The 12,738-nt window shown below is 35.5% G+C and overlaps 1 protein-coding gene across 5 annotated transcripts in view; it reads right to left on the reverse strand.

Annotated features, from left to right (window-relative positions):
• The window catches only part of Ip6k (Inositol hexakisphosphate kinase), a 48,751-nt gene that overhangs the window by 18,757 nt on the left and 17,256 nt on the right, over positions 1 to 12,738 (reverse strand). Inside the window, exons 2-3 of one of the 5 annotated variants that reach the window (XM_089729536.1) lie at positions 6,729 to 6,896; positions 4,452 to 4,537 (exon numbers count right to left, since the gene is read on the reverse strand). The exons of 1 other annotated variant lie outside the window; for it this stretch is intronic. The gene's annotated coding sequence lies outside the window, so the exon portion shown is untranslated. Of the gene's footprint in view, positions 1 to 2,134; positions 2,500 to 4,451; positions 4,538 to 6,728; positions 6,897 to 12,738 lie in introns of those variants that run through there. 3 more of the 5 variants (XM_028181254.2, XM_028181253.2, XM_089729537.1) reach the window with 3 other exon arrangements.

A 12,738-nucleotide genomic window follows, 5' to 3' on the forward strand; every position in this document is an offset into this window, starting at 1 on the left:
TGCAACTAAAGACGCAGCGGTATTCTCTACAACTGATTCACGACCTTATACTTTCAATGTTTGTCTTCGTTCAACAACAGGTTTTGTTAACGCACTTCCCAACTGACTAAGCGCGTAAGCAGACTAAACACAAAGAGTGGATCAATTGAATATTCATATAAATCTGAACCTGTTTCATTGCACATAGCAACAGTTGCGTTTGATGTAATCCGACCAACGACGACGACTTGTTAATATGACTATTGAAGCTACTACGCGCATAATTAGAAAAACAAATATGTACATACAAAAAAGTGTATGAGTTGATTTTTTTATTGTTTTGTTGCTTGACATTGGAATAATAAAGAGATTGAGGAAATTTTATCTGACCTGAATGTAAGCGGGGTGATAAAGGCATCTCGATAACGCTGGATCGTTCACTTGGAAAGAATTGAAGGAGACAATGCGTTGAAAAGAATAAATTATTTCTTTCGAACGGAAAACATTCGATTGGACGGCCAAGATACAGCTGAATTGATAGTTATAAAACATCTCACAGCTCTCGGAGTCCAAGACTTATGTGCACCAGTAGACGGCAAGGAAGAATGGGTTGCTCGTGTCAGAGGCCAAGATAATTTTAGTCACTTAGCTACTCTATTAAGTTACATGATCCAGTTCACGACTCACAGATACCTATAAATATAGCTACTTTGAAACCAATGTCTCAATTTCATTGTATAATGGTTGCCCCACCTTTCAAACCGGAAGGCATTACGAGCGAAAAATAACGTAATATAATAATAATAATATGTAACAAAATATTTGATTCAAATAGAACGATTTCCGAAAGTATAAAACCCCAAAATAACTAAATTAAGATTTAATATTTACCCCCACTCAGGTCCATAACACTCTGTAATTCATAGCGACCATACGAAAAGTCTGGACAACGAAGATCAGACAACCCGAGGGAACACTAATTTATCTTGGATTCCGAGACAAACATAATTTGAAGACAGTAATAAGGAAACGTAGGATTTGAGACTCCTACCCCTCCAATTAGTAGCAGTATTCTATTATTGTAATCTATTCCCTAAACTTCCTAACCCCTAGGACGTAGCATAAGTTCATAAGACAGTAATGCCAACGCACTGGCATGCACTCTATTTCTGTCATGTTTTCCAGTTTGAAGAATAGGGCACCCGCTTTACCAATGCCACTGAGACATCGATGCGGTTATGAGCTCCGGTATGAGCTGCTTGCAATCCGGTAGGCCGTGATATATGATATATACTAAATATATACCGGATATAATTTGGGAAACCGGTTGGGTATTTTTTTCATACCCATATGTTTGTTATACATATATCTTTAGCGCCTCGCTAACAATGAATATATTATGATGATAATATATTTAGTGTGTATATAGGTAAATATGAAACCACTAAGGTCAAAGTCATGACCTTGCTTTTTTTTGCTAAGTCTTGAATCTTTAACCCACCTTGTTTTAGTAGATATAGACTAGAGTAGCAGTAATTACACTAATTAAAACTTTTGGGTAATCTTTTTATTGCCCTTGTAGGCAGACGAGCATACGGCCCACCTGATGGTGAGTGGTTACCGTCGCCCATGGACTTCAGCAATGCCAGGGGCAGAGCCAAGCCGCTGGCTACCGCTATACTGAATTCCCAAATATATACCTAATATATACCTATCCCAAATATATACCTAATATTTTTAATATTAGGTATAGGTATATTTGGGAATTCAGTAGTTTTCATGTAAGTATATTTACTTTCATGCAGGTACTACATTTCCTACATAGTTGAAGATTCTCATTGATCTAATTAAACATGGTCCAAGTTATTAACGCATATGAAATATTCACGAGATTATATATCTCGATTAAAGCTGTCAAAAACTTTCAATGACAAAATTATATGATATACATACTATGATGACTTGGTCTATGATTTTCGTCTTCAATGTCCAAATAATAGTAATGGTAAGAGTAGTTCAATGAAATTGGAACAAACACAAACAGCTGATTCCATTTATTAAACGCCCTACTAAAAGGTTTATTTGCAAATATTTTCTTTTCAGGTCACTCACTCTATACCTTAAAAGTTATTAACAAAGTGAATTCAAAACTCACTTGACTATAAATTTCTTTGAGCCCGCTCGTGGTGAAATCCCAAATTGGAACACGTTCACGATAAAATCGTCTGATTCTATCACAAGCACAACCACTACAACTGACACAGAATATTACTCAACGCACAGGAACTGAGCTAGGCAGACGGCAAAGCTCAGTAACGCATTTAAAAATAATTTCGACGGTCTTTGGTCTCGACGAGACTGCACGGACGATTTGAAACAGGTTTTCTTTTTGAAACAGTGATGCACAAAAAAAATTAATACAAAAATAAAAGAAGCGCTAGGCGCTGGACACTTGCTTCCCTTGGCGTTGCGCACCAGTGACTGAGCCGAGACGATCACGGCCGAACCGCGAACAACGAATCGATGTTGCGCAGCAGACGCTGTGTGCGGCCTGTGTGTGAACAGACAACGCACACATCCACACAAAGGAGACCTAACTTAACATCCCGAACAGCGGGGCACTACATTATTCCAGCAACTTTTTTTTTTCCTACCTATGCTGATAGCCTGGAGAGGCTATTTCAGCTTCACCCTAACGTTTGTAGGTGAGCTCACGGGGTTCAAGCCGGAGAGTTGCTAACACTGACCCTAGCAAGAGCAGTGCTTCGCAGAATCTACCACCGGATCGGAAACGCGACCCACTGAGAAGATCCGGAGAGAAACTCAGTAGGCTGGATTCCAGCATCTAAGGACGACACCTAGTTAGTACCTCTAGCCAATACGAACTCACAATACCGAATTACATTCAAGTTTAGAACAACAATAGTTGGAAAAACAAAATTGAAGTCACATTTTAAAACTGTGTAATACTGTATATGTCCATTGACAAGTGCGAATTTTCTCTTAAAATTAACATTGCATTTAATTTTATCAATATATTTCTTAAATGAATTTATGATATTTAACACGGCGATTGTTATAAATCGTTTGAATTTATTACGAGTGTAAAGAAAGATGGCGGATTTACGGCTAAATCCAGATATTTAAATGACCACATGCGAACTGCGATATGTTGTGGATAGAAAGTGCTTACTTGTGAAGCTAGTGCGTGCTAAATTAATAAAAATACATTATAGAAAGTGCTATTCTTTTTTATACATTTCGTTCGCAAAGGATCTTCTAAATTCTAGAATCTTCTAAATTTTAACGATATACACGTATTGGATTCCAAAGCAGTAACTAGCCTTAAACTAGGATGGCATCGATTGGCATTAATTCGTCGTGGCCTAATGGATAAGACGTCTGGTGCATACGTGTTGAGGTGATGCACCGATGTTCGAATCTCAGGCGGGTACCAATTTTTCTAATGAAATACGTACTCAACAATTGTTCACGATTGACTTCCACGGTGAAGGAATAACATCGTGTAATAAAAATCAAACCCGCAAAATTATAATTTGCGTAATTACTTGTGTAGGTCCTCTTGTGAGTCCGCACGGGTAGGTACTACCACCCTGCCTATTTCTGCCGTGAAGCAGTAATGCGTTTCGGTTTGAAGGGTGGGGCAGACGTTTTAACTATACTTGAGACCTTAGAACTTATATCTCAAGTTGGGTGGCGCATTTAAGTACGTTGTAGATGTATATGGGCTCCAGTAACCACTTTACATCAGGTGGGCTGTGAGCTCGTCCACTAATCTAAGCAACAACAAAAAAAAACAAGCCCAATTCGCATATATTAAAAACAAAATCATTACCCGCTAAAGTCGACCAGAATATCATTGTCTGCAGGAAAATTTAAGATAGTTCAGAATTGCCAAATATACTAATTTAGGGGAAGCTGGCAACATCAACAAACATGATCAAGTTGTGAATAATATATTAATTCAAATGAATCGTTAGAGTTAGATTAATTTTACAACTTCAACAAAACGATAAACAGATGCGTACTAAAGAAATTCAAATAAACATTCGCAAATGTTTATTATCTAACGAAAATAACCCTCTATTTACAATATAAATACGCATAAATACATACATGTACATATATGCAATAATTAAACGCGAAAAGATATTTTCGTTAGATCGTTATCTAAAATAAATTATAATTCATTGAAAATTGCTTCTTGACAATTCGTTCACAAAAAACATAACAATATGCTACCTAATAGTTTATTCAATGTAAAAAAAAAACAAAGAATAATTACACATCAATGTTTTCAATCATATCAAGTAAATATCAATAATATAGTAAAATAATCTCAACAATCTTTAATCAGATCTCCAATTAAATATTTTATTTTAGATAAACAAACACACTGAACTAATAATAATAATCTAATATAATGTGCAGTTCCTTTATCCGGACCTTACCTCCTTCAAGTGACTGGAGATCGAAGTACCCGAAGAGTATGGAATATCTGAATCGAGCACTCCAGGTAGAGTCGTACGGTGTGCACCTGACAACAACATCGTTAATACTATCAACAAATGCTTCGCCCGTTCTTTGTGCTCCATGGATTACTTTGGCTACATTACTTAACAGATAAGATAATGCTTGTGTATGTTCCTTTGTACAATTCCAAACAATAAGTTAACGAAGTCATCGGCAACCTGCATCGCTGATTGATACGACTTTTTTTTTTTTATCAAAAATACACAGATTAACGATCTAATTCTGATTTGAAGCAGTTTATCGTTCGAAAGCCGTTGTAACGAAAATTATCATTAATTTTAAAGGGGGAATAACTTTTTTTAAAGTACAAAACAAACTCCAGTAGTTTTTGGTTAATTTCTTCTGTCCCTGTTTTGATTTACCTTGAGATTGCTTTGTAATGTTTGAAAGGTAAAACAATGCACAAAAAGACAAATAATGTTACGCATTATCAATGTAAACCAAAGTAAGTGCTAAGGCTAATATTAGGACACGAGTGAATACAATGCAAATATCACCATAATAACTAACGATCCAGAATAGGTCTTATTGTCTTTAAGTAATAATCAGACAGGTTTATGTAATACATTAGCTTGCGGATTAATTTGTTACACGAAATTTTTATTCTAAAATTTTTATTCTAAAATTTCGAATCTAAATCATATCACTATATTATTATGTGGTTATAAATAGTTATGTAGTTTCGCATTACGTATTTATTTCAATTGAAAAGTTCGTCTGCATATATTGTGAATACTTAGTCTGGCCATAAATACTGTTACAATTAAAAATAATCAAAATTTTACATTTGAATTTGGAATCTGTCATTTTTATATGATTGCTCATTGAGTTTTCTCATTTTGGCGTCAATACACTGTACAATATTTTGCGATATTAAAATGGACCACTCCAGTGATAAAGGGAAGCGAATCGTTGTTGCATTACACAAAGCAGGTATGGAGCCAAATGCAATTTTTAAAACTCTCCATACGCTTGGTATTAGTAAAATGTTTGTGTACCGGGTTATTAATAGGTGCAATGAGACCTCCTCTGTTTGTGACAGAAAAAGATCTGGCCGTTCACGTAGTGTTCGTACGAAAAAGGTGGTCAAAGCAGTAAGAGAAAGAATTCGAAGAAAACCTGTCCGAAAGCAAAAGATTTAATCTGGGGAGATGAAGATAGCACCTAGAACGATGTCGCGTATTTTAAAAGATTACTTAGGACTTGCAGCCTATAAAAGACATACTGGTCATTTCTTAACTGATAATTTAAACGAGAATAGGGTGGTAAAATCGAAACAACTACTGAAGCGGTACGCAAAGGAAGGTCTTAGATTTTTTTTGTTTACGGATAAGAATTTTTTTTACAATTGAACAACATTTTAACAAAAAAAATGACCGTATTTATGCTCAAAGCTCTAAGGAAGCTTCCCAATTAGTCGACAGAGTGCAACGTGGGCACTATCCGACTTCAGTGATGAGCCATACTTTTGTGAAAAAGGTATCAAAACATCGGCACAAGTGTATCAAGATACCATTCTTGAGAAGATAGTGAAGCCCCTTAACAACACCATGTTCAATAATCAAGAATGGTCCTTCCAGCAAGACTCGGCGCCAGGTCATAAAGCTCGGTCTACGCAGTCTTGGTTGGAAATGAACGTTTCGGACTTCATCAGAGCTGAAGACTGGCCGTCGTCTAGTCCCGATCTTAATCCGCTGGATTATGATTTATGGTCAGTTTTAGAGAGTACGGCTTGCTCTAAACGCCATGATAATTTGGAGTCCCTAAAACAATCCGTACACAACGTTTAAAGGACTGTATTGCAGCCAATGGAGACCACTTCGAATAAGCTTTTTATACTTTAAATTGTTTTATATTTATGTATTAAACTAACACACTGTAAAAGTAATAAATGTTATTTGCAATAGAATTTTTATTATTTTTAATTGTAACAGTATTTATGGCCAGACTAAGTATAAAAACAAAAGAATGTGTTCAACATAAAAACGAAATCACAAATTACGAATGCATTAAAATAGGGATATTGTATCTTTTTTTTTTATGACCTACTTCATGATCAGACTTTAATTTCACATTACTCATTCTTAGCTACGTTACAATAAGGCGGTTATTCGTGAAACGCTTGTTTGAAAATGTGCCTAAAGGTTTAGTTCTTCGTTTATTCCTTGTCGTGTTTACGTCAAATGAATACCTACCGTAAACCGACGATTCTAAATATAGGAACTTCTCAAGACGTAGTAGCTTCGTCGAGCCGTTTCACCCCGTTTCAATCAGTTAAAGTTCCGTACGTGTTATAAAACCTTCCACCATTTCTTGATTTAATATTTACAATGACTACTCGTACTGTGAGTTTACTGTTTGAACTATAACAAAAACAAATGTAGCTTAAGGATACTATAATATTTAATAAAAAAATAATAAATTGTGTTTAATATACATTGACCTTCACCTTATCGGCGTTATACCATTGACGGATACAAAAAGCCGCGTACCAATTAATACCAAGCGACGCTCTTATCAATGGCATGTAAATGGTAATGTATTTAAAAAAAAAACTAGAACAAATTATTATAAATACACGGCATAGCTACAAAGTTAAAAAATACGCTTAAACAGCAACTAAGTTCGAACTAAGAATTAACTTCATCTTTCTTGTTTTTATCCTGTTGATACTGATCTTTTTTTTTTTTTCCTACCTAAGCTGAGAGCCTCGAGAGGCTATTTCAACGTAACCTTAACTAGTAGGTGAGCTCACGGAGCTCAAACCTGACGACTTTGCTAACACGAACCGTAGCAAGAGCCGTGCTTCGCAGAATCTACCACCGGATCGGAACCGCGACCCACTGAGAAGATCTGGCGAGAAACTCAGGGGGCTAATTGATACTGGTCAGGATATTAGAGCGAAGTTATAAAATTATTGTGTTATCAACAGTCCTTGATACGTGTGCAAAATTTTCATGATATGGTTCATATCAGACGTCTTCAAGTCTATGAAAATTAAGAAATTTCGTTACATCCAAAAAACTTTTTACAAGCATTTTTGTCTCTACAGTACTAAATTACTGGAAGCTTAAGGGGCTATTCCAACTACTCACGGACTGGTAGATGAGCTCATGGGCATAGCCTGAAAGAGTTTGGTAACACTGGTCCTAGCAAGAGCAGTAATTTTCTCCGAATCTACCACCAGCTCAGTATCTCGACCTACTGAGAAGATCCGGCGCGAAACTCAGTGGTTTAAGCGTGTTAAAAATACACTAGTATATAATAATGGAGTACTATGTACTACGTTTCTTCAATATGACGTGCAAACTGTAGTCAATAATAAGAGTTGTTTATTTTCAACATCGATGAGTTCTTTCCACTTTACTGCAATGAAACACGCGGAAACTATGGATACCGTGAACGTTCGAGTATTACGTAACACGATTTACTGTAGGTACCTATTCAACGTGAAAACCGACGAAAAACACGTACTTAATGTCTTTAATTTATTTAATGAATCCAGCAGTGACAAAAGATCCGTTTTCATGTAAATTCCACGATTTTTGGCTCTAGGCCAATCATCTCCACGTAATTCTTACAAAAATATGTCAACAACACTTGACCATTCCGAGTAAAATAACGGTGTAAATAAAAAGGACCGTGATTAATCTGTTGAAAAATTTCATGACTAACAATAAAGAGTAAAAACTAAAGCATGCGTGTCTGTATTATAAAAACGTTAAAGCACTTGAGATATTCAAAATTTATTCAGTATGAAATAAATGTTGCCTTCGATTTTAGCAATCCAAAAATAGAATCCGACATATTGATCGTAGATATTTTGCAGAACCGAAGGTCTGTTGATACGGTTAAGAACTGAACAAACAAATGTACGTCCGAAATAACTATGGATTTAATCAGAAAGCAAACAGCCGTTTAAAATTATCCAGACTAAACGTCAAAAACAGGAAGTCCATGGTGTTAGTACATTTGCAATTAATTTTTGTTTTCGTTTATTCAAGATTCAGCAACGTTACATAATCCATTAGGGGAATGAGAAATTATCACTCATAGCTAAGTATCATGCGAGCAAACTGCTAACAGAAGGCTAAAAGGCTCAAGCCTCGCATCGATGAGATCGATGTAAAAATCAAGAGATATAAATAGGTTTATATATATACTCGTAGAAGACGTAAGTAGAAGATATATATGAATGATTCGCATAATACAAGAAACATTTACAAAATCATGTGCGCAATGGTAAAGACGTAGCAAACGAATGAATGAAAAAAACAAAAGAATGTAGCAAATTTTAAAAATATATAAATACGTATGTATGGTAGGCAGCGGCTTGGCTCTGCCCCTGGCATTGCTGACGTCCATGAGCGACGGTGACCACTTACCATCAGGTGGGCCGTATGCTCGTCTGCCTACAAAGGCAATAAAAAAAAATGTATTTATTTTCCATATAATAAATTTTTCAAGAAATGGATCGGCTTCACCTGGAACTTATAGGTGAATAAGACCCACCCTACTCTATCTGTATTTTATACATCAAAAAACAATTCACCACTTATTTCATAATTTCAATGAATTCATGTAGCAGATAGTTTGTATGTGATTTAACGTTTGCAAATTTGCGAACTCGATTTCTATTAAATGAAAAAATATTTCCTTGACCATATTTTTTGTCTTACATTTTAAAAAAATTTACAATAGCCCTTATGCATATATTTTTAATTTTAAGTAATGTTCTTAGAACATATTAATTTTAAAAAAAATATTCAAAAAAATTTGTAATAACAGTTTTCACTTAAAATCAGAAACATAAAATTAATTAGATTACCTTAATCATATTAAGATTGATAAAGTTATGTTATATGTACAAGAACAATTATTGTTTTAACCAGAATTTTTCGTAATGGTCCATTAAAACCAGCTAGAATTATTCAAAAAGTACCTTTTGCAATTAGATAACTGTAGTATTTTTCATTTTGCTTAGAGGGGTGGACAAACTCACTGCCTACTTGGTGTTAAGTGGTTAAAAGAGTTCATTGACATCAATCAGCAACGTTAGCGCCGCCACCCACCTTGAGATATGATTTCTAAAGTCTCAGTATATGTAGTTACAACAGCTGCCCCACCCTTCAACCCGAAACGCATTACTGCTTCACGGCAGAAATAGGCAAGTTTGTACCAGGTCGGCCGTGAGCTCGTCCACCCATCTAAGGAATTTCAAAAAAAAGAGTTAACTTTTAAGGTACACCCAAAAACACTCACATGCACAAATAACGACGGATGGATGCGGTGAACACGTAACCGCAGATCCTTATCACTTATTTTAGTGATCGATGTAGTAGTGTAGTGACGGATGTATAGGAGTACAACAAACTGCAATTCGGACCAACCATTGATCAATCAAATGTGGATTCGTACCGGAGTTAACTGGACCGGTAAATAAAAATCACGTGCTAAATGGAATCGCAGTTGAAGATCGCGGACCGGACACAATATATCCCCGGTCTGGTCTGGTCCGGTCTAATCTAGCACTGATGCGTCGTATTCCGGCGCGCTAATGTCGTATTATTTTTAAATGTTTGCAACAGAGAGATGACTCTACTATTTGACACGAACTCAATTGCGGCAATTTTACATTAAGGTAGGGTCTTTTGAGACCTTAGGCATTATAGGAAATACCAGAGAAGATCTCAAATGTTGTAAATGAAATCTATCATCTTATATCTTACTTTCTTCCATTCGTCATAAATCATTCATTTTCATTCAGTATTAATGTAAAAAAGTACCCTATAAGTCGAATCATGGATGCCAATGGTACCAATAACCAACTTCGAATTATACGATTCTCCACCTATGCATCAAAAATACCGTCTTCGGCATACCAAAATTAAACTTGCACATTATTTCTGTACCTACCTAAACAGGTGGCCAATCGCATACGCATCTATAGCGTGATATGCGATTTTACATTGGATAGTACCAGAATTTTCCATTTGTAATGACACGGATGATAAATCTTACAGGTTTTGTAATCAAATAATGATAAAAGACATATTTTTATTGCACTTTATCTAGACAAATATAGCTTACTTACATTGTAAATTCTGTGTAAACTTTATAAATTTGTGTGTACTTGTGGCTTCTGAATTTTATTCTGCAATTGCTTTAAAATCGCCATTAGCAATGGACTTTCATGAAATCCAATTCACATTTTTGACTGGTTCTACGCTACACATGTTCTCAAGACACTACACATGTTCGCCGTGGTCTAAAGGATAAGAAGCCCGGCAATATCCCAGTGTTTAAATCCCGCAGCAGGTACCAATTTTTCTATGGAAATACGTACATACTTAACGTGTTCACGACAGAATTGCGCGATGAAGGAATATCACATAATAAAAATCAATTTTGGGTATTTTTGTAATTACCCACCCCATTGTGTAATTACTGGAAGGTATTGTTAAACGAAACGGGTATTTACCATCGTGCCCATATCAGGTGCGAAGTAGTCATATATTCCGGCCTGAAGGGTAAGATAGCTATTCAACTATATTTACTATACAATTGAGACTTAGAACTCGTATCTCAAGTAGTGACAGCATTGCCGCTATGGACTATCTGGACTCTATCAGTTAATCAACACTAAGTAGAGCACGATCACTGACTGTAGGGACACATTTAGCAGCGTATGCAGTTTTGTGCATCGCTTGCATACTCGCTGGTTTATACCTCCTGTTCACGCGCTGTCGCAAGGGTGCACAGAATTATATTTGGAGACTAATGATGTTCCGGGATGTACAGCTCGGACAAGGCCGTCCGTCAGCTGCCACCATCCAGTTGCGTGAAGTCTCGCCTAAATCTCAACCTCAGGAAGCAAGAAGTACCGCTTTCGTGTAACCGCGTTCGTTTCGTGTAATAAGCAACGTACGTCATTTGTGTAAAATGTACGTATAGGTTAACATTTTTTTTTTTATGTTATGTTTAAATTTTTATTCTGTTCCATTGATTTATATTTTTTTGTCATGTTTATTGTTTAACGAAATGTCTGCAATTTTAGAAATTAGTTGAAGCATGTAACCGTATTTTTTTTATTTTTTTTAAATGTATGTATTTAAAAAAAGTGGGGGCTTATGTAGGGACACATTTAGCAGCGTATGCTATTTTGTGCATCGCTTGCATTTGGTCAGTCGTACATAGCCCACCCGACACGGCAGACACTGGTGAATATACGGAGTTAAAATTGCATCAACTTGTTTCATTAGTAAAGGGCAGTTTACTCTTTACTCTTGCTAAAGCAACCGTACACTGACTAAAAATATTAGATTTTACTAAATACAGGACGATCCACACAAAAAAAAAAACAAATTAAAAGCTAGAATGAACTTAATTTAAAAAAGGTCCTCCGCGTATTTTGACAAAAATGTTGACACGATCTATTTTTTAATTATCCACAATATAAATGTCAAGTTTACGAGGGTAGGGACATAATCAGACCTTGGCCTCGGGGTGCGTGAAGGGCGACCGTCACGCATTAAATAACGTCACGTACCTCCCGACAGCGTCACGGTCATACGGCCCCTACCCACAGACTTCGCGTCGCCGCAGTAACACCACCACACTATTCAGCACAGTTTCCTCAGCTTATTAATTTTATAGTTTTAGCTAATAAAATTGACTAGTAAAATTATTTAATCATTTTTATTATTATGGCGAATGAATCACACACTCGATGGTAGATACGAGTCTTTACGAGAACGTGACTAATAAATTCATTAACTAGAAAGGAAATATAAAAAATATATAGTTTCTCGTTAAATTTACAATCAATTTCCTACTTTCATTGGCTTCTAATATTTTGAGTTTTAATTTAAAAAAAACTATATGTGTATACATAAAAACAACATATTGTATTATAAACGTTTTTGTTTATAAATATATTTTATATAATAGATACTACACATTTATCCACATGTATATTGTATTTATTTATTTATTAAGTTGTACCAACAAAGTGACCATCAATATAAAACATTGACAAACTGACAAAAGTATATGGCAGATGTCACCTCAATTATAGATGCAATCGACAGTGCATTAACATAAAAAATAATAAATTATATAACTAAGATTTGATAACATTTGATTGATTGATTAAGATTAATTTACATTTAACTGGTAATTTATCTGCGACATATATATTATATG

This window comes from Bombyx mandarina, chromosome 08 (genome assembly GCF_030267445.1).
Source record: "Bombyx mandarina strain Sakado chromosome 08, ASM3026744v2".
NCBI classification, from domain to species: Eukaryota; Metazoa; Arthropoda; class Insecta; order Lepidoptera; family Bombycidae; genus Bombyx; species Bombyx mandarina.